Here is a 23,273-nt window from a genome sequence, read left to right as displayed (position 1 = left end):
GGAATATCATTTGTCCTTAAAAGGAAGGAAGTTCGGACCCGTGCTACCACATGGATGAATGTTGAGGACATTCTGCTAAGTGAAATATGCCAGTAGCCAGGGGACAGATACTGCATGATTCCACTTCTGTGAGGTATCTAAAGTTGTCAGACTCCTAAAAATAGAAAGTAGAATGGTGGTTGCCAGGGGCTGGGGGGATGGGGGCAGAAGAGAGGAGTTGTTTCGTGGGTATGGTTTCAATTTTGCAAGGCAAAAAAGTTCTCGAGATCCATTGCACAACAACGTGAATATAGTTAACACTAAACTATTGTACACCTGAAAAGAGTGAGGATGGCAAATTTCATGTTATGTGTTTTTTACCACAATAAAAAAGAAAGAATTAGGAACAGTCTCTTGAAGGCAGCAGACCATTCCCTGAAGCCTTTTAAAGCTGGGAGACACACGGTCACACCCATTTTTGGGAATAAAGCCTCTGGGGAAGGTGTTTCATGGAGTCCCGGGAGACCAGCTGGAGGGCCTTCGAGGGTCCAGACAGGGGCTGATGAGGGTGTGACAAGCTCAGAAAAAAGAGAAAGGAGATGTGACAGCAGGAAGGAGTGCAGGCGTGGCTAGGAACCACTGTCATTATGCCTGATGTGTGCGACCCGTGGACATTGTCTGCCTGCGTGATTCTGGGCATTGTCCAGCTCCGCGTGTTGTTACTATTGCCCAGAGGTCATCTGATTCAAGAGGACTCCCCATCAGGAATGCACAGGAACTGGCTGGTGATCGTTGCTCTGTATGATTCCGAAACAGGGTCCTCTCCCCATCCTGCTCCCTGGCTTCTTTCTTTTTTTGTGTGTCCTTTTTTTTTTTTTTTTTTTAACAGTAGCACCAGTTCCCTTGAATACTGTCATTCAGACTCAGAGTTGCTATTCTCCTAAAGCCAAAGAAAGAGAGCCCTGATTGAGGCAACGTCTATAGAAATTCGGTAACTTTCCACTTATCTTTCTTTTGTCTGCGTTCTGTGGAATTTCCCAGCAATTATATCATCCTCCAGAAATACATCCTGGGTGAAACCTTTTTGAATCTCCACATTTGAGAAAAACCATTGTAGTGAATGTTTTCCTTCATACAAATGCACTGACATGTGATTTCTGGAGACGGAGTGTGTCACCATCAGTGGGCGAGAAGGGTGAGGCCACTCCGAAAGTCAAGAGCAGGGGGGTCAGATAGGATACTTTCAAGTCAGGGACTCTGTCAGGAATACCAGGCTCTCAGCACAATTCACATTTTGAGGGGCGCCTGGGTGGCTCGGTCGTTGGGCATCTGCCTTCGGCTCAGGTCACGATCCCAGGGTCCTGGGATCGAGCCCCGCATCGGGCTCCCTGCTCGGCGGGGAGTCTGCTTCTCCCTCTCCCACTCCCCCTGCTTGTGTTCTCTCTCTCGCTGTCTCTCTCTGTAAAAAGAATAAATAAAATCTTTAAAAAAAAATTCACATTTTGACTCAACAAAATAACATAGTTCTTTCTGCCCTTGGCTTTCGGAATTACTTATGAAATGTGGACACCCCTGAATGCCAGAGGCCAAGAATAATTTCTTCTAAATTAATCATGAATGGCCTTTAGTAAAATAATGTTGCTTGTTAAAATCATATTGAATAGTACAATTTACAAATCACCAAATCTCTTGTTTTTGTCCTTTGATATTTCATTTACTGCTTCCAAGCTTAGAGAAATTAGAATTCCTCTAAAGATATAACTACTAGTTCCTGTTTTCTGCTACTTTACTATGACTTGATTTATATGTTGAATTGTCAAACCTATCTAAAGGCTTTTTTTTTGTATAATGCAAATTAAAGCATTTTTCAATATTGCTAGCACCAAGAAGTAAATCCGAAAGGGCTTTTCCTTCTCTATCTATAAAGTCAATCATTTGCATGTTTTGTAAAATGCTTAGCACAGTATAAACATGAGGTAATTTAACCCATGGGGGAAAAAAATGTTTTCACTCCACATCTCCCTTGGAAAATATTTAAAGCACAGCAGTCAGAGATCTAATTTTCTTTGAAGGTACTTTTGGATAAAATCCAGGAAAACTACCCTTTGTAAAAGAGATGAATATTTCATCTGAAAACTTGGTCCACTTAAAAAAATTAACTACCAAGCATGTTTAAGTGTCTATGTTAGTTACTGTGGTACAAATTATAGTCAATAGAAGTTTCATGCTGAGAAAAACCATGAAGTATGTAAGATGAATGCTATTCACTGTGATTTTTGTCTTCAGGAGCTAGAAAATAACTACTTAGAGAGATTATGCATGAGGGTAATTGCTGTTTAATGGAGAAAAACTGGGGAAAATAATTATAAGAGTGAAGAAGATATTTCCTAATCGTCATTTAAAAATAAGAAACAAAAAAGAAAACATAGTACATTTTCCAGAAAGACTTGGACATGATGCCAAAAGGCAACACTCTTGATGCTATACACACAAAAGAACTTCCCATGAAGAAATCTGAGATTGCTGTATGTAGAAGTTTTTTCTAGAGCCATCGCCAAGATGTGTTTTACTATTACAGTCACTCACCTTTATTTGACATTTCTACATAGCCAAGATGGAAGAACACACCCATCTGAGACGTCAGGTACTGGAAGGAGATGCCAATAGAAAGACATTTCCTCCTTCCAGGAAAATAAAAAAGTAGGGGGCAGTGGCAAAAAGCAATCTTTGAATTTCTTATTTTGCTTACTGCATTGAAGAAATATTAGTAAGCTAATAAAGGTCTATATTTATGGCCCCATATAGGCTTTATTCAGATAATAGTTTATTGATGCTCTCTTCTTTTGAAGCTGGTCTTCTTAAGTCTATAGATATTCGCCCCTGCCATATGCCTACCAGTTCTTCAGCCCTGCCTCAGAGGAGCTGATGCTCTGGAGGCAGAGGAGGGAGCAACTCTGTGAATTATTCAGCGTGACTGGTTTGCTGTTGTTCAATAATATAGGATTTAATAACCAGACAAGACAAGAGTACAAGAGATGTGGTGAGGCAGTATGTGATTAAGGGTGCAGCTGGAAGTAATCTCTCTCTCTCTCTCTGAATTTCTAGAGCACTTTATCTATGCCGCTTAAGGCACTTTCTTTCTTTTCTTATGGTACTGTTATTTCTCTCTCTTTCCCTTCCTAGAGAGTGAATAACTCGAGGGACAAGCTCCAGGTCCGACTCATTTTGGATCCCCCCACAGAGCCTAGCCTACACCTGCCTAGCATTGCTGCAAGCAGACTTTTGTTATTTAAATAAAACGAGGGACACAGAGAATACGTATGTGTGAAGGGGATGGGGGGAGGGGTGTGGGTTTGTGTGAAGATGCTCACATTGGACAAAAAGAGATTTAAAACAAACAATAAATGTCTGAAGCGAACACTGTTTTTACCTCTGTAGCATCCATTCATCGTTTTTGTGGTGAGAACACGATTTTCTTTTGGGGAACTACGGCTCCGCTATTGTACGTCCTTGGTTGGACTGTGATCAAGGGGGCCTGCCCTCCCTTGGCCTGGGTAATCACACTCTCATGGAGCTAGAAATTGCCAGTGACTCATCCCAGCAGTAACCTATCCACTAGGATAATAGATTGTCCATTTGGCTGCCATTCTTTGGCAGATTAAAGATGGCTACTCATTCTTTGTCAGCCCTCTCTCATCAGGAGGCAGAGTCTCTGCCCCTTTCCTTCAATCTGGACAATATGTCCCTTCCCTGTTTAAAAGAATAAATGGGAGTGATCGGGTCAGTTTCAGTGCCTAGGTCTTCACAGATTGGCCACTTCCACTTCTTGTCTCTTCAGAGGTTCACTTGGAGCCCTTAGCCACCTTTAAGTCCAGTGACCCTGAGGCCACCACACTGTGAGGAGGCCGAAGCTAACCACCTGGAGAGGTGCTGCCCAACCAGCTCCCAGCGCTTCTTGCCGTCCTGGCCCAACGTTGAGTGAAGAATCCTTCACAGGACTGTAGTCTCAGAAGCCATCTGACTACACCCACATGAAAGATCCCAATAAGAACTCTACAGATGAGTCCATCAACCCCCAAACCATGAGAGAGAACAATAAATGGTAGTTTTAATCCACTAAGTTTTGAGGTGATTTGTTACACAGCAAGATAACTGGAACACATCTAGACTCTCTGCTCTTCAGAATACTGTTGTTCAACTTTCCCCTCAAATGCTTCAAAAGAGTCCTCTTCTCCCCCATTAGAATTACAGGACTACCTTGTGTTCCTGTAACACAGTCTGGTGTCCTAAGTGTGCTATTTTCCCTCTTTTCATCTGTTCTTTTCTGTTCCCCAACTTCTTATCTATGAAATGGGGTTACAAGGTACACTCATCATAGCATTGCTGTGAGGAAAAATTGAATACCTCTAAAGCACTTCAAACATTGCCTAGCACAAAGTAAGCACTTAGTGAATATAGCTTTTGTTAAGTATTAATCCATATAATAATGCCATGATTTAGATGAGACTGTTAAGCTTAAACAGGTCAAATCAGAAACTGCCAACTGGCCATTCACTTGTTGGCCTGCCCGGTTTAAACAAATATTTGAATTAGTTGCAGCCATTTCCACGTCTGATAGAGTTCGTATGAATATCCAGAATTCTGGCTTATTGCAAAAATGAGACAATCCCCTGCAAGGCGCCTGGTGGCTCTTGCTGACCAGTGACTTCCCACTTCCCATGGAGCCTGTGCTCTCTGGTTCACCCTGCCTGCCCCCCCCCAACTCCCTACACTGGTATCCACCACCTCTGTTCATTTACGTTACTTGCCTGCCCTTATGGGCATTCGAGCTTGTAACTCAAGAGAGCAAAGACAGGAAAGAAGAGAGGAAGGAAAAGAGGCAGAGAGGAAGGCTGAATTCAGCACGTGGGCATGTTCTTTCTGGCTGTAGCTACCTTGGCAAACATTGTAAGAATTAAAACATACTTTATTTGGTAGGAGGATCAAATCCACCTTTATAAAACAAGAACCTATTTCAATCATTAAGACAAAACCGGTGTTTGATTTGGACAAGTGTTCTCATTCAAATGCTTGCAAAATATAATGTCTTGTCTGGGAGATGCTGTCTTTCTTTAGGGAAAACCTTGGGGAAATTTTCTGTGAATGTGTTGGTCAAAAGAGGATGGGCCAGAATATTTATTTATTTTTAAAGATTTTATTCATTAGAGAGCATGAGCATGGTGGGTAGGGGGGAGAAGCAGACTCCCCATTGTGCAGGGAGCCCAACTCAGGGCTCCATCCCAGGACCCTGGGATCATGACCTGAGCTGAAGGCAGACGCTTAACCGACTGAGCCACCCAGGTGTCCGTCTCGTAGTAATTAAAATCCTTTCAGGATCGTTCCACTTGCTGCTTTGTTCTATATTATTTGAACTATTTAACTTTCACAGTTCATCACAGAGGAGCTTGTCTGTACAGTATGAGTTTAAAGATTCCCTGTCTTCCACCTGAGAGCATTTGCAAATCTGTCTCCCCTCTTCTATCCCAGTTCAGAAGCAGGGAGATTATCTCCATTGCAAATCGAGGGTTGAGGCTCTGGCGGTCACAAGCACCCAGTTGAGCAGCTGAGTCTCCTTCCAGGCCAGGGCCTCAATGTGCTCTACTAACACAAGAAAAGTGTGAGACCAAAGAAGGAGCCTCTGTTTGGTTAAGGTTCTAGTGGGCGCCTCCCAAGGGGAGAAAGTGCACAGTTTATATTATATTTAGCAATCTGCCAATCAAGGAAAAATGCAGACATTAAAGTAGCTTGTATAAAGGTTTTTATTAAAGTAATATAAACACAAAGAACAATAGGAAAATAAGAATAATAGAAAAAAGGTGACCCATTGTCCAAAAGAAGAATCAGGTTTAACATAGTGATGTAGTTTCCGCCAAGCTTTTTTCTTACAAATATTAATAATCATAATGAGTAGTTTTGAATATGGTCTTTTCACTTGACATGCTGTTGTAAGCATTTCCTCTAGTATTACCTCACCTTTGTAGGCAAAATTGTAGAGGCTACAAAATATTTCTAGAGGATATGTCATAATTTGTGGGATTACTTTCCTGATATTTGTTTATTTAATTTGTTTCTAATTCTTATAAATAACATGGCTCTGAACATCATTGTACATAAAGTTTTTAATATATTTAGGATCATGTCCATATGTCAGATCCTCAGAAATGGAATTATGGAGTCAAAAAAACATTGAAGGGGTGCCTGGGTGGCTCATTCAGTTAGGTGCTAAACTCTTGGTTTCAGCTCAGGTCATGATCTCATCATGAGCTTTGCGCTCAGCTGGGAGTCGGCTTGAAGATTCTCTTACTCTGCCCCTCCCCCCACTTGCATGCGTGCTCTCTCTCTCTCTCTCTCTATCTCTCAAATAAATAAGTAAATCTTTTTTAAAAATGGAAAATTTTACAGCTCTTGTTGCATATTATTTTTTTTAAAAGATGTATTTATTTAAGAGAGAGAGAGAGCACATGTATGCAAGGGAGGAGGGGCAGAGGGAGAGGGAGAGACAATCTCAAGCAGACTCCCTGCTGAGCACAGAGCAGGCACGGGGCTTGAGATCAAGCCCCTGAGATCATGACCTGAGCTGAAATCAAGAATCCAATGCTTAACCAACTGAGCCATCCAAGCACCCCTCATGTTGCATATTATTAAATTGTTTTCCAAAATGTTTTAACCAAGTTAGACTGCCACCTTTCCAACAGTAGGTACAATAAGTTTTTTAAATCTTAAATTGGTTAGCACGGCATTTCACAATCTTAATTTCTATTTCCTTGACTCTATGCAGAATGAACATTCTTCCATGTCTTAGGTACTTGTTTTTTCTTCATGTTGAATGTTATTCAATGTCTTTTGTGCATTTAAATATGAACTCTTTAGAGCTTTTCTTATCTTTTTGTGAGCTTTTTATATAGTGTTATTAACCTGCTGTTATATTTGTTGGAAACATACTTTCCTAATGGTTTGAATTTTTTAAGATATTTTATTCATATGTTGGAAACATATAGAGAATAATGCAGTAAACACTCATGAACCTACACCCAACTTTAATAATATTTTGCTGTAACTTCAAAAATGTTTCAAGAATAAAAAATTACAAACAAATATATGTAACCTGTATGATACTGATTTTTGGAAATTTGTTGAGACTTACTCTGTGACCTTGTATGTTGTCAGTTTTTATAATTGTTTCAACTATTTGGGAAAAGAAGAAACAGTCTCGGTTTACCACTTGCAGGATTCTCTCTATCCCAACTTGATAAAGCTCGTTAGTTTTACTTTCTAAATATTCTTTACCCTTGCTAAAATTTTTTGTCTTCTTCACCTAATAGTTTCTGAAGAAGGTGTTGAACATTTCCCACTATGATTTAAAATTTGTAACTGTCTCCTATCATTCTGTCAGTTTCTGCTTGGCATATGTAGTAACTATGGGCACGTACCACTCATGATGGTCGGTGATTCTCCGCCTTGATCCTGATGTGGCATCCCAAGTTACCTAAGGTTTTTGCTCCATGTTCTATTTTGTTTAATACGATAACTACTGTACTGGCTTTTAAAAATAGTATTTCCTCTTTTTCTCTATTTGTCTTTTATCTCCCCACTCTCCTGTTCTCTTTTTTTCTTTCAAATTTCATATGGTTTTGTTTTAGGTATAATTCAGTGGTTTTCACCTTAGCATCACATTAAAAATCACCAGGGAAGGTGTTTTTTTTTTTTTAAAGATTTATTAATTTATTTGAGAGAGAGAGAGCGTGCATGAGAGCAGGGAGGTCAGAGGGAGAAGCCGACTCCCTGCTGAGCTGGGAGCCCGATTCGGGACTCGATCCTGGGACTCTAGGATCATGACCTGAGCCAAAGGCAGTCGCCCAACCAACTGAGCCACCCAGGCGCCCCAGCTGGGAAGATTTTAAAAATACCCACTGCCTACCCTCCCTGCACTCTGCCTGGCCCCACAGAGATGCTATGTTAGAATTGCTTGGTTATTTTTTTTATTGTGGTAAAAAACATATAAAATTTACCATCTTAACCATTTTTAAGTACTGAGTTCAGTAGTGTTAAGTATATTCACTTTGTTGTGTGATGGATCTCCAGAACTTTTTCATCTTGCAAAACTGAAGCTCTATTAAATAACAACTTCCCATTTCCCCCTTCCCTCCAGGCCCTGGCAACCACCATTCCCCTTTCTGTTTTTATGAGTTTGAGTCATAAAAATGGGATCTTAATCTCATATAAGTGGAATCATACAATATTTGTCTTTTGTGATTGGCTTATCTCACTTAGCATAATGTCCACAGAGTTGATCCGTGTTATAGCACATGACAGGATTTCCTTTTCTTTTTTTTTTTTTTTAGGGGGCGGCAAGGAGGGGCAGCGGGAGAGAGAGAGAATCCTAAGCATGTCATGGAGCCCAACGTGCGGCTCCATCTCACAACCTTGAGATCACAACCTGAGCAGAAATCAAGAGTCAGATGCTTAACAGACTGAGTCACCCAGGCATCCCAGGATTTTCTTCTTTTCTAAGGCTGAGTATCATTCCATGTGGAAATATATACAACATTTCATTTAGCCATTCATTCATGGATGGACGGACATTTGGGTTGCTTCCACTTCTTGGCTCTTGTGAATAATGCTGCTATGAACATGGGTGTGCAAATATCTCTTCAAGATCTTGCTTCAGTTCTTTTGGATATACACCAAGAAATGGGATTGCTGGATCATATGGTAATTCTATTTTTAATTTTTTGAGAAACTGGCATAATGTTTTTAACAGCGGCTACACCATTTTACATTCCCACCAACAGTCACAAGGGTTCCAATAAATAATGGATATTTTGTAAAGCTCTCCCTGCAGGAACTATTTACTATCCTTCTTTTTCCCCTATTACTTCTTTAACACAACCTAATCTTTTTTACAATCAATTGGTAAATAAATTTTGTCTTAAGTTATCGGTTCATTTGCTAAAATCTATTTTCTGTTGACAGATCTTCTGCCTGGGACACTTTTCCTCTTGGCAAAGTATATGCTTTAATAGCTTTTATAGAGGACCTGTTGCAAAGGTATTATCCAAAATATTTAACAACCAAGATCCTGCAGTCAAAATGAGTTGACCAGTCAGAATGAGCTCTTTCCACAGGGCAGAAGCAGGATCTTGGGAGATCCCCTACTGTGACAGGCATTAACTCTTTAGTTGTAAAATTATGGATCAATCTGGGCAGGGTCCCAAGGGAAGGTTAAGATGGCAGGAGCACACCTGAGTGTTTGGGGCAAAGATATTTACTAACCAGTAAGGGAGTGTTCAGGGGTGATACTAAAGACATTACATCCTAGTATAGCATGGGTAGTAATCAACCAGAACAGACACGAACCATAAGCAGTCTCCTTGCTCATGCCAATGCCATACTGGATATAAGCCCCAATCTGCAAGTGGCTAAATTCGTGGTCTTATGCTTTACTATTTGAAAATGGTTTCATTTTTTGTATACACATGGCAAGAGTTTAGCAGTGTAGACATCTATTTTCCCTCAGTTCCTTGAAGATATTACTTCACTGGCTTTTTTGTGTCATCTGATAGGAACTGACTGTTGCCTAATTGCACATTATCTGTCTTTTATCTATGATAGCCCTTAAGATTTTCTCGTTATTCTTGAAGTTTTGAACTCACCTTGCAGTGATTTGATTTTTTAACTTTTTTGGTATGTACAATATACTTCCAATATGAGGATTTTGGCTCTTTCTCTTCATTTTCTTCTTCTGGAATCCTTGCAGTATGTCCTTAATACCCCTTAACTGTTCTCTACTATTTTTCTTTTCTTTGGCCAGGAACTGAGTGAATTCTTCCTTTCCAGTTCAGTAATTCTCTCTTTGAAACTTTCCAGCCTAATGTTCATTCTTTCAATTGATTTTTTAATTTTAATGTCTGTATTTTATGTTTCTATTTCTCTTTCAGATCCATTTGTTTCTTGTTTCATTAGTGGGTTTTTTTTTTTTTTTGCTTCATACTTTTGTGTTCTTTTTGTTTTTTCTAAAGATTTTATTTCTTTATTTGACAGAGAGAGAGCACAAGCAAGGGGAGAGGCAGGCAGAGGGAGAGGGAGAAGCGGGCTCCCCGCTGAGCAGGGAGCCTGGTGTGGGGCTCGATTCCAGGACCCTGAGATCATGACCTGAGCTGAAGGCAGACGCGTAACTGACTGAGTCACCCAGGCACCCCCTTTTTGTGTTCTTTTTTTAATAGAAAGATTATCTTCATATATCTCTTTGATGAGCAGTGCATTTATTTTCAATTCCTTGTCAAATAATTCCATAAAATTAATTTTATCTAGAGAGGGGAAGTGGGAACCATACTTTCTTATGTTAGATATTTTAATATGGTTTTGGAATTTTATTTTGCAGGAGGCTCATTTTTAATAAAAAAAATATTTCATCTTTTATTTCTTCTCCCTCTCTTTCTCTCCATGCTCACCTATTCCTGTCTGACTAAATTGCTTTCGCCCCCTAATATCCTGGGGCCCCCCGTTCAGAACTGGGTACAGAGTAGTATTTTGGTATTACTGACTTAACTTTGATATTGTACGTGTCACCAATTCCTTCTCAGCATCAGGTTTGTCTGAATTCCTACTTCCCAACATTGGTAGCTTCCTATGAACCTGTAGCTCTAAGCAATGGGTGAGCAAATTTTTTTTTAGTCTCATATGACAAGAGGGAGCGCCAGCCCTGGTCTGTGTCCTCAAAGATCTGTTTGAGTCTGTACACTGTTAGTCTTCATGAACCTTCGGGAGCTGAAGCCTTGGGCGCAGGGTTGGAGGGCCGGGAGGTAACCAGCTGCAATTCTGTTGTCTTCACGCTGGTACTTTTTTGTTTCTATTCCACGGAGGTATTTATTTTTATGCTTTATGAACCCAATTTTATAATTTTCATTTTCCCTTTTTATATCCTATTTATTATTGCTCTGTGTTTGTAATGGGTGTGGGGACGGCAGCAGGGAGGGGACATTTTATCAGAGCTTGAGGCTGCTATACCACTTGACCAGACATGGGTAACAACCCGCTTATATTTAGTTGGCAAAGTGATCGAATATTACTTCATTCCTCTTTTGATTCCTCTTCCTACTTCTGACCTTAAAGAATCCTCCTTTCTGATGTTGGATTAAATACTCACTTTGTCCACTTTGTCTGAAGACTTTGCTATTTTATTTGAATCTTTAGTATGTATGTATGTATGTATTTATAAGTAGGCTCCACTCCAGCGTGGAGCTCAACTTGGACTTGAACTCATAACTCTGAGATCAAGACCTGAGCTGAGATCAAGAGTCGGGCACTTAACAGCTCAGGTGTCCCTGAATCTTTAGTTTTTAAATTCCACTTGGAACACATTTGATTATAAAGCATGAGATGAGGAATTTCTTCTTAAAGAGCTAAGATTTTCTCAACACCATTTATTGAAAAATCCTTTATTTTCTCATTATCATCCCCTAAAGTATTATATATGATAGGATTTATTTCTGAGCTATTTGTTCTGTTCTATTAATTTACTTCTCTCATCACCTTCTAATAACATTCTGTTTTAATTATTGCAGATTTTATATTTTTTTATTTTTTATAAAGATTTTATTCATTTATTTGACAGAGAGTGCAAGCACACAGCAGGGGGAGTGGGAGAGGGAGAGGGAGAAGCAGGCTTCCCGCCAAGCAGGGAGCCTGATGCAGGGCTCCATCCCAGGACCCTGGGATCATGACCTGAGCTGAAGGCAGATGCTCAACTGACTGAGCCACCCAGGCACCCCAGATTTTATATAATTTAATATCAGGTAGAACTAGTCCTACTGCATTATTCCTTCTTTTTTCAAAATGTGTTTTAGTTCTTATCTATTTTTTCTCAATAAACTTTACTTCATTTTTCTAATTTAAAAAAAACACTTTGGAATTTTTACTGGTATTTGTACTGAACAAGTAAAAATTTGTATTACATTTGAGGATAACTTATAGGAGTATGACATGCTTTAATATGTCATTTTTTAAATCTCCCATTAAAATTGTTTTGATTTTCTTCTTGTAGGTTATATTCACTTTTCAAGGTAATTCTAGCTTTTTAATGCTTTTTTTCCTTTTTCCATTGTTTTTTAGAAATAATTACTTGTGGCCCGTGGGACAACTCTATCTGGTTAACTGTTTCCTACGTTGGCTAGAATTTCCATCTCTTTTGTTCTTATTAGTGAAAGTATTTAAAGGCATGAATGTACTTCTTTGGTTATGAAAGAACGTCTTGCCCTTTTTGAAAAGCTCTGTTCAAGATTTAGTTCAAAGCTATTAAGTAATTTTTAGTTTTTATTTTTGAATGAGAACATTGTGGGGTTCCTGGAATAAGGAGGACACACACAGGAGGCTGGAAGTGAGTTGGGATGAGATTTTGAAGATCTTAGAATGTTTGGGCTCAAGAATTTGGCATTTCTGCACTACAGGAAGTGACAATCCAAGTTCCACATTTGTCCTTAAAAACTCAACTTCCGGAACACACGAAATTCCTGTAAAGCTCGCTTTGTGCTACAGCACATAGAAGCACAATGTTATATTTGAGAATCACTATTTGTTCATTTCCTGTAAGACATGTTTGAATGTAAAATGGGAGGAAAAGCCTTGTATTTCAGTTCCTTCCTGATTTTTTTTTTTCCTTAAAGGGAGGGGGGAGCATACAGTCATCCCCCACAGTTGAACACAAGCAAAACTCCGCATCAGTGCCCAGCCGTAAAACAGTCATGGAAACAGCATTGTAACTATAAATACAGAAAATATTTTTTTATTGCCAGAAAAGCAAAGTTACAATTGGTAAAGATTCTTTGTAATGTTATTTAAAACCTGAGAAATCCATAGTTTTGGTTGTTTTCCCAGTAAGTTGAAAGGACTTTTTTTCCCTCCCTTAAATCTTGGATTTAATTTTTCTTGGTCGAAGGCCCAGTGCACCAACAGTGGTGAGTCAGAAGGGATGCCTGAAATAGTTCATGTACAAGTTATCTGTGTCCGTGTCTTATCTTCCTTGGATGGCCAAGACTGTCTCTTATTCATCTATTTATTCCACAAAAGCCCAGCCAAGTTCCTATATTAAATGTTTGCTGAATTATGTTTAAAAGATTTCAACTCATCTATCAAAAATGTGAGACAAGTAGCATTTTGTGATGTGTATGTTGATGCGAACTTAAGGCTTGTACTTAGAATCATAAGGCCAAAAGTAACCCAGAAATTTCCTTATCCCTTTCCTTGACTGGAAGAATTGCCCAATGAATGCTATCAGCTGCTGATGAAAAATCTCTGGTAAAGATATTTTTCAAAATAGGAATAGCAAAGTAAAAACATTTCCTTATAGAAAGTGATCATCATTATCTAGAAAAAAACTGAATTACACATGAAATAGTGATATATCTTTCAGGGGTGAGATAGAATAACAGATGCAGGATCACTAAGCTCCCTCTCCAAAACCCTTGAAAAAATTAAAAAATAAGTTGGTCAGTAAATGGTATACTAGCAATGTGCAAACTAAGGAAAGCCACACATTCTGAAGAATGTCATCCTGCAGTAGATTGAGGGGGTTTAAGGAGTCTTGTCACTTCTCCCTTCTACCCTACCCTCCAGAGCACTTCTCAGAGGTGCTACAAGTATCCCTGTAAGAGCTTCTACTGGCTATATGCATGGGTATCAAGTCCAGAGAGCATAAGAATTTGGGTAGGAAGGGTTGAAGCAAAATTGTTACTAAAGGTCGTCATTGACACCAACCAAAAGAGAAGAGAGATATGCCTTAAGGATGTTTCTGCAAGGGGTAAGTTGGTGTTGCTCCAAACTAAAGAAACAGAGGGTTCTGAGAACTCTCCCTCCCTGAGGCTCCTGGACATTCTTCATCCTTTCATCGTTGCCATATATCTCCCCTTAACCACTCTCCAGTGCTGGATTGGAGAGTAGCATAAGACATGACTCTTAAAAATAGATTGGTGGTTGCCAAGGGCTGGGGGTTGGGAGGGAGGAATGGGGAGATGCTCATCAGAGAATACAAATTTCTAGTCATAAGATGAATAAATTCTGGGGATCTAATGTATGACATAGTGATTATAGGTAATACTGTATTGTATACTTGAAAATTGCTAAAAGAGCAGGTCTTAAATATTCTCACACACATGCACACTAATGATAATTATGGGAGGTGATGGATGTATTAATTAACCTTATTATAGAGATCATTCTGCAATATATATACCTATATCATATTATACCATTGTTCACCTTAAACTAACACAATGGTATATGTAATTATATCTCAATAAAGCTGAAAAAAAAAGACATGGCTCTCAATGTGCTTGTGGGTCTTGTGGTGGAGATTCATTTAATCATTCAACATTTTTGCAGCACCTATGAGCCACAAATACATGACAAGAAGACAGAGGGTTTGCCAAAGGAATGATGCAGCTACTCCATGAAATGGGATTTGGAAAGTGATATTCGTAAGTTGGATAGACTGGGAAGGCGTTGCCAAAGCACTCATGACTAGAGGGACTCGTGGATTGGGTAGGATTTGGACTGGAAGAGAGAGAGAAGGTGATGGCTGGAAGTGCGAAGGCATGAGTAGGAGAACTAAGAGGGCTCAAGCTGGAAAGGGAGGCTTGGGCCTGGTTGGGGAACACATGGGGGTTTGGAAATGTGGGAGGGAAGGGCAAGTGTGGTAGGCAGAATAATACCACCCCAAGATGGCCATGTTCTCGTCCCCGATTCTGTGAATATGTCACCTTACATGGCAGATGGAGCTTTGCATATATGAATAGGTTGAGGATCTTGAGATGAAGAGATTTTCCTAGATTATCAGGGTGTACCCAATGCAATCACAAGGGTCCTTATACACAACAGGGAGGCAAGAGGGTCAAAGAAAGCCATGTGACCGTGGAAGCAGAGCTTGGAGGGATGGGAGGCAAGGAATTGGATCGTTTCCTAGAGCCTCCAGAAGGAATACAGCCTTGCCAACACCTTGGTTGTTGTGAGACCCATATTAGACTTCTGACTTTCAGAACTGTAGGATAACAAAGTTGTGCTGTTTTAGGCCACTAAGCTCGTAGTAATTTGTTTCAGCAGCAACAGGAGACTAATACAAAAGAGAAGAAACATTAAAGGTCCTTCAAAAAATGTTCACAACATCCTTAGGAAGCTGAAATACAGCTCAGAATCCTCTTACAACCGTATTACCAGGAAGAAAGGGAGGCTTAGTGAGATCACACCATTGGCCAGGATCTCACACAAGGCAACCTGTAAAGCAGAGTTCCAGCCAGTCCTACCTGCGCACCCCCCAGCGTGCTGCCCCTTCTGGACACCAGGCTGCCTCTGGCAGTGGGGAGACGATGAAGTGGCTGGGCAGCGTGGGCAGGTGGGCGGGGCCGTGCTTCCGAGGAATGGTAGCCTGAATCCCCACAGGTCCAGGACTGTGCCTCGGACACGGTGACCGCCCAGTCGGTGCTGATGGTCGGAGAACACCTCCACTGACAAGATGACAATCCAGCCCTACCCGTGACTTCACCCTTTCCTCCTCACCCCAAGGCAGATTCTGACTGGGGAAGGAGAGTTTGTCCAGAGGCAGGGCAAAAGGGAAGTCAGTGAGGGGTTCTAAGTACCAAAGAGAGAGGGAAGGAGAAAAAGAGAGAGTGGAGGGGTGGGGGGTGGGGGCACTAGGGATGAAGTTTGTGTACTTCTACTGTGGCTTGGAGTCACCAGGCTCAGAGGAGTCCCTACCATGTTAATGAAGGGGCCAGTCAGACCTTTCCCCACTGACTTGGTCTGATCACTTTCCTTTCCAAATGTTAAAATCTGAATTTAGGGACGCCTGGGTGGCTCAGATGGTTAAGTGTCTGCCTTCGGCTCAGGTCATGAGCCCAGGGTCCTGGGATCGAGTCCCGCATCAGGCTCCTGGCTCAGCGGGGAGCCTGCTTCTCCCTCTGCCTCTGCCTCTCCCCCCTGCTCATGCTCACTCTCTCTCTCTCTGTATCTCTGTGTCTCAAATGAATAAATAAAATATTTTTTTAAAAAAATCTGAATTTTGGGCACCTGGGTGGCTCAGTTGGTTAAGCAACTGCCTTCGGCTCAGGTCATGATCCTGGAGTCCCTGGATCGAGTCCTACCTCAGGCTCCCTGCTCGGCAGGGAGTCTGCTTCTCCCTCTGACCCTCCCCCCATCTCATGTGCTTTCTCTCTCATTCTCTCTCTCAAATAAATAAAATATTTAAAAAATAAATAAATAAAAAATAAAAAAAACTGAATTTACTTTTCTTTAAGAAAATCTGTAGAAAGAGGGGCACCTGGGTGGCTCAGTCGTTAAGCGTCTGCCTTCAGCTCAGGTCATGATCTCAGGGTCCTGGGATCGAGCCCCGCATCAGGCTCCCTGCTCAGCGGGAAGCCTGCTTCTCCCTCTCCCACTCCCCCTGCTTGTGATCCCTCTCTTGTTGTGTCTCTCTCTCTGTCAAATAAATAAATAAAATTTAAAAAAAAAAGAAAATCTGTGGAAAGACTTAAAAGGCGATTTCTCTTTGCTCTGTAGATCTCTTGTGCCATGTTAAACTCATCATTAAAACCAAATTTATACCCTAAAACGGTGCATTTTATGCTATGTGAATTGTATCTCAAGTTAAAAACAAATTCAGTCTATTTAGTTAAGATCCCTAGAAGGAATTAAAGTAAATGTTAAAATCTACACTAAAATCAAGACTAAAGTCAGTGTTTAAACAAAGGCTAAGGTCTTACACAGCATGCCAAATAAAATTTTGTCTGCTCTGTGACAATTACCCTGGAAAATCCCATTAATTGCCCAGGGTATGGTAATAGTCAGCATTAATATATTCCCTACCGCTTCTTAATAATCCAGGGCAGCCAGCCTTTCTTCCAGGAGTCTGTCACCGTTTCTATGGTTAGGCAACGGATGAAGCTGTTGGCTTGCTTTTGAGGCCTAGGTTGTGTGAAAAATACAATTTGAGTGAACATAGTCGACTTGTCAGAAATTAAAATCATACATGATGCAATTTCACTGTATTGTTAAATTGTACTATTTATCTCAGATTCTTTCATCTAGTCACTTTCCGCACTTCTGCTTAGCTTATGATTAAATTCAAGTGTCTGGTCCTAGTGAACCTTACCATTCTTTCTGTATTATTATATGTGCGCTTGCAAAAAAAGGGGGGGAGCCATAATCCTTCCATATAGATACACATAATCTTAACATTTTCACGTTTTTCTCTTTTTTATTTTTTTTGTTTTTATTTTTATTATTTTTTTAAAGATTTTATTTATTTGACAGAGACACAGCAAGAGAGGGAACACAAGCAGGGGGAGTGGAAGAGAGGCAGGCTTCCCGCTGAGCAGGGAGCCCCATGCGGGGCTCGATCCCAGGACCCTGGGACCATGACATGAGCCAAAGGCAGATGCTTAGCGACTGAGCCACCCAGGCACCCCTCTTTTTTTATTTTTCAAATACTTTTTAAAAAAAGATTTTCTTTATTTGAGAGAGAGAGCACATGCGCAAGTAGGGGAGGGGGAGAAGGGGAGGGAGAAGATCTCAAGCAGACTCCACACTAAGCCAGAGCCCCATGTGGGGCTCAATCTCATGGCCTTGAGATCATGACCTGAGCCGAAACCAAGAGTCAGACACTTAACCAGCTGAGCCACCCATGTGCCTCTCTTTTTTTCTATTTTTTAAACACAGTTGAGATCATCCTGTATAGATTGTTACACCTTTTCATTGTTTTTAGTTTTCTGGTATTATAAATAATGCTACAGTGGGCATATATGAACATAATTCTTGGCCTGTCCAACTGTACTTTTTCATTTTTGAAATTTTGCAATAATAACAGATTTACACTAACAATTACAGGAAAGTTGGAAGTACAAAAAAAGATGTTGGAAGTACAGTTCAAAGAATTTTATTTTCCCTAATCATTTGAGAGTAAGTTATCAAGCTGATACTACATCACCCTTAAATATTTCTGTGTGTGTTTTCCTAAGAACATTCTCCTACGTGACTGTAAAATAACAACCCGAATCCAGAAATTAACACTTCTACACCACTACCACTTAATAACACTTAGTGCTCATTCAACTCTACCAGTGTCTCCATCATAACAGAAGCATCCAATTCAGAATCAGGTATTACCTTGGGTTGCTGTGTCTTTTTAGTGGCTACACACTGGAACATGGGTTCAGTCTTTTCTTGATCTCCTGGACTTGATACTCTAGAAAAATACAGCCCATTATTTTGTAGAATGACCCTGAATTTGGGTTTGATTGATGTCTCCTCACGATTAAACTCAAGTTTATCCTGGATTTTTGGCAAGAAGGACCCAGGACTGATGCTGAGTTCTCTTCACATCCTCCCAGGTGGTGCAGGATTTAACTTTGTCTCGTTACTGCTGACGTTCACTTGGATCATTTGATTAAGTAGTATCTGCCAGACTTCTGCGTTGTAAATTTACTCTTTTCCCCTTTGTAACTGGTAAATATTTTGTGGGATTGTCCTTTAAAGTATGAAAAGATCCCATTTCTTATTAAACTTTCCATTTATTTATTCATCCTTGTACATTGGTGTGGACTTGTAGATTCTTGTTGTATTCATTGGATTATAATCCACTGGTACCATCATTTATGTTAATGCTCAAATTGTCCTTGATTTGGCAGTTGGGGACCCTGTTCAGCTGGCTTTCGTGTCCTTTGGCGTATCCCCTTTATTCTTTGAGTACCTTTTTGTTTTCTGGTATAGCAAAATATCATAGGCTTTCTTTGTACTTCCCTTGTACCAACCCTGGAATCAACTATTTCTCCAAGGAAATCTGATTCCCTTTAGTGGGAAATGATATTTAAAAGCCAAGATCTGGGCACTGGATGTACTCTTTGCTATTGACATGTCACTGGCCAATACACAGCATAAACACACAAACACACACACAGGCAGACATTTACATCTAGAATTATTTCTTTCCTTACCTATAAAAACATCAGTTAACACTGATCCACCTAATTCCAATTCAATGTCTTTTCATACTGTTCTCCTGTAGGAAAAACCAGGCTTGCATGATCTTTAAAATATTTGCTTATTTGATCAGTTCCCTATATGTTACTGTCCTGGGTTGAATGGTGGACCCCCCCCCCCAAAAGATTTGTCCACATCTTAAGCCCTGGAAACTGTGAATGTGACTTTATCTGGAAAAAGGGGCTCTGTAGATGAGATCATCTTGGATTATGAGTAAGCCCTAAATCCAATGATCACTGTCTTTATAAAAGACACACACAGAGGGGAGAGACACACAGGGAGAAGAGGGGAAGGCCACCTAGAGACAGAGGCAGAGATTGGAGTTCTGCAGCCGCAAGCCAAGAGATGCCGATAGCCACCTGAAGCTGGAAGAGGCAAGGAAGGATTCTCCCCTAGAGCTTTTGAAGGTGGCAGTGCCCTGCAGACATCTTGTTTTCGGACTTCGGCCCTTTGGATCTGTGAGAGAATAGATTTCTCTCCTTTTAAGCTACCAGATTTGTGGTCATTTGTTACAGCAGCCCTAGGAATCTCACGGCCCCTCTGCCGCCCCATCTCCCATGCCAAGGCCCTCCTTTCTCGGCTCCAGCTCTGAGCCCCCCATTTTGGGCCACTTTCCGCCTTCCTCGTGGATGCCCCCCTCACCCCCACATGAGCTAACACACCCCACTCCAGGCCACCCTCTGTGTTGATGTCCTCCTCACAATGTTGCCAGATAAAATGTAGGATGTCCAGTTAAGTTTGAATTTCAGATAAACTACAAATAATTCATGCAGGATTTGAGACACATTTATACTAAAAAAAAAAAAAAAATTCATTGTTTATCCGAAAGTCAGGTCAAACTTAACTGGGTGTCATGTTTTGCTTTGTTAGCTTTTTTTTTTTTTTTCTAAATCTGGTAACCCTACCTCCTCACCGTGCTCAGGCTCAGATCTTCACCCCCACTGTACCAGGCCACCTCTCCCTGGGACAGGCTCGACTCTCCACTGTGGCTCTGACGTTTGTGCCAGGCTGCCCCTCTGGTGGGGTGCCTGTGCTTTCTGCCCAGACTCTAGGACCCCCACCCTAGACCATTGCAGCTCCCCACTCGGACTCCTACCATCACAGACACATACCTTGTTTTGCTCAACTTCATGGCTTTAAGACGGAATTCTTTAGGAAGAGAAGAGGAAGGAAGGAAAAGAAATAGAAGAAGACTGATTATTCTTTTAAGTGTGGTTTATATTCTCCCTGTAGTAGAAGATGTTAGTGTGAAGAAATGGCCTGTATTAGGGTTCTCCAGAGAAACAGAACCAATAGGATATAATGTGTGTGTTTATATCATAATATATATACATTGTATGTCTGTATATCATAGTATATACATTGTAGAAATTTTAGGAGTTATAGGAATTGGCTCATGTGACTGTGGAGGTTGAGAAGTCCCACGATCTGCCCTCTGCAGGCCAGAGAACCAGGAAAACCAGTGGTATAATTCAGTCTGTCTGAAGGCCTATGAACTGTGTGTGGTGGGTAGGGGTGGGCCTACTGTAAGTCTGGAGTCCAAAGGCCTGAGAACCAAGAGCTCTGATGTCCAAGGGCAGGTGGACTTCCCAGCTCAAAAAGAGAAGGCCAAGAATTTGTCTTTCCTTCACCTTTTCTGTTCCACTCAGTCCCTCAGCGGATTGGATGCTGCCCACCCACACCGGTGAGGGTGGATCTCCTTTACCCAGTCTACTGAATCAGATACTGATCTCCTGAGATGCCCTTGTGGGCAACACCCAGAAATAATGCTTTACCAGCTACCTGGGCATCCTTTAGCCCCGTCGTGTTGACACATAAAATTAACTATCACATGGCCTATATGGGGAATTGATAGCCCTTTGTCAGCCATTAAGTAGAAAACAAATTATGTTTTTTGAGGATTACCTGAGGATAGTGAGATTTTACAAAGTTCAAATGCTGGGAGAAATATCATTTGAAGGGCCTTCAGTGTCTTCTCTTTTGACCTCCTCCCCGTTTTTCAGCTTCTGTCTTTGTTACTGCCTCTCATGTTTTGACCTTGTGTCTACTAGGGATTTTTATGAGTTTTCTGAATAAGGACCCATGAGCACCAACTCAGAATTTCCCACCTATCCCCATAAGTCATTGTCTCAGCTTCAACCAATCCTTTGATTGAAAGGAAAAAAGAAGGGCGGGGGGGGGTGGGGGTAGATGTAAAACCAGATCTGGTATATCTGCTAACTATTGCAAAGAAATCAATAATCCCGCTCAGAGTGACTTTCCTGCCAAGTTCAGTTGCTCTCCTCTGGGATCCTCAGATGACCCCAGACCATCCCTCACAACATTACACACCAGCCACACCTCAGCGCCATGACCTGGCAGATATGCCTTTCTCATGTGCTCTTTGGGCCGATGCTGCACCACCGTTCCTGTGTCCGGGCACGGGGCAAAGCTGGAGGCCTGGCCTCTCTCCTCTCTGCCTATCTTCTGTCACCAGCAAAGCTCCGTTCCTCTTTGTACCAGAGACTTGTTGCTCACAGCCCCTTCCCTTTCCACTCCTTGCTCTTTCCTGCTCTTCACCCACGGAAGTGTGACCCTGGACAGGTCCTTCTCCTCAGGCTGAAGCCATGTGAAGAGCCTTCACAGCCGTTTAATTACCTACTTAGCCCTTTTGACTCATCCATATAACTTTTACAAAGTTATAGGGCCAAAATCAAAACTCAAGCAGTGTTTGGGGCTGAAATAATAAGCAAATTAGAAACTCTAATTTAGGGAAGCAGCTCCATTTCCTACGTGCTCTCTAGTTATGTTTTTTAATTTACGGTCCAGCCAATTACAACCATAAATTAAAAGGCGATGGTTAGAGCACCCATTTCTGATCCAATAAATCACAAATCCAAGTCAGCCAGTCAGGGCATAATATGCTCTTTGCAGTGTTTATAGCCATAGGAAGCAATAAATTTCAAGGGCTCTCATGCAATAAAGCTGTTTCCACACTGTGAGAAAAATCCCATCTATTAGTAGTTACACTGTAGCCACGCCAACCTCATAAATTCAGATGCCTTTTCTATGTCGGAATAGTTTTCCATCACAGGCGAGGTACCAAGTAATGTTTGTCTTTCCGAAGATTTGTCCCAGTCATTTCTACCATTCCTGCGTGAATCACACTGGTTCATCCGTTATGACTCAGAACGTTGTGGCCAATGGTCCACAGAAGCCGAAGTGACAAATGCGCAGTTGGCTCGTGTGAAAACCCATGTGGGCTCATTTCAGGAACAACAGGGGGAAGATTTACGGTGGTAGGGCAGTGATATGTGTGGGAATTCTAGCAGTGGTGGAGCAGGGACATGGAGCGATCAGGAGAGGGTTAGACCCAGCACCTGAGCTAAGAGAAAGTTTGGAGAGAAGCACTGAATGGAGATCATGGTTGCAAAGAGAAAACTCGCGGCAGGGGAAAGCTTCAGGTGGACGCTAACTTGGATGCCCCAGGTTTGCCCAGGGGACACCTGTGGGCCTTCAGCACTGAGCAGCTTCTGCTATGAAATGTGTAATAATGAGCCACAAATGAGGTGATGGGTGATAAAAAGAGCTTACAGAAATCTTGGTGATGTTCTACCGAGCGAGAAACAAATTTTGTTTTTTTGGTTTTTTTTTTTTTAATCATTACTCTCTGTACGGGTATCACATATTTGAGTAAAACTCATTTTATTGATGTAGATAAAAATCAGAACCTATTGATCAATTATCCCTGAGTTGTGCTTGTCTGCCTCAGTGTTCCCTCCATCCCCACCTTAAGTTTTCCTCCACCAATGAGAAGGACGTGGGTGCAAATGCCTGTGACCTCAGGAGCGAGCGTGACCACTGTCATGGAGCAGAGACATAAGGTGAGGGATGCCCCACTGAGGTAGGTTTCACTTTCCCTCTGTCAGGCTCTTTGCCTCAGCTTGGGGCTGGACTCACGCCTAGGGAAGAAGCCCAGTTCAGTTCCCTATTATGGGAACTGGGCAGCTACAGCCACATACTTTATAGATTATGTTTCATCTGGGTGAAACTGCACTTTGGAATTAATCATAAGAAAAATCTTGGGAAAGATGCAGAAGGCAAATTTAGTTTCCTGCTTGTTGTGATGAAGCACGGTGTTTACTTTTTAAGAATTCATTTGATAATGGTTTGGTGTTGAAGGTGTCTTTCGATGATGCTAAGAGGGTGGGGAATACAGTTCAGAGAAACTTCTTAGCCTCAACACATATAAA

At 41.3% G+C, this 23,273-nt stretch overlaps 1 long non-coding RNA gene across 1 annotated transcript in view; it reads left to right on the top strand.

Moving 5' to 3' along the window:
• Positions 1-8,955, top strand: part of LOC148164677 (uncharacterized) — a 36,295-nt gene extending 27,340 nt beyond the window's left edge. Inside the window, exon 3 of the long non-coding RNA XR_015767850.1 lies at positions 8,361-8,955. This is a non-coding gene — a long non-coding RNA (uncharacterized LOC148164677). The remainder of the gene's footprint in view (positions 1-8,360) is intronic.
• Positions 8,956-23,273: the final 14,318 nt, after the last annotated feature.

This window comes from Eumetopias jubatus, unplaced genomic scaffold, assembly GCF_037043125.1.
Source record: "Eumetopias jubatus isolate StellerSeaLion01/CBP00866 unplaced genomic scaffold, mEumJub1_p1.0 scaffold_3, whole genome shotgun sequence".
Lineage (NCBI taxonomy): Eukaryota > Metazoa > Chordata > Mammalia > Carnivora > Otariidae > Eumetopias > Eumetopias jubatus.
Note: the sequence above shows the minus strand (reverse complement) of the source record. Positions and strands in the feature narration are given on the sequence as shown.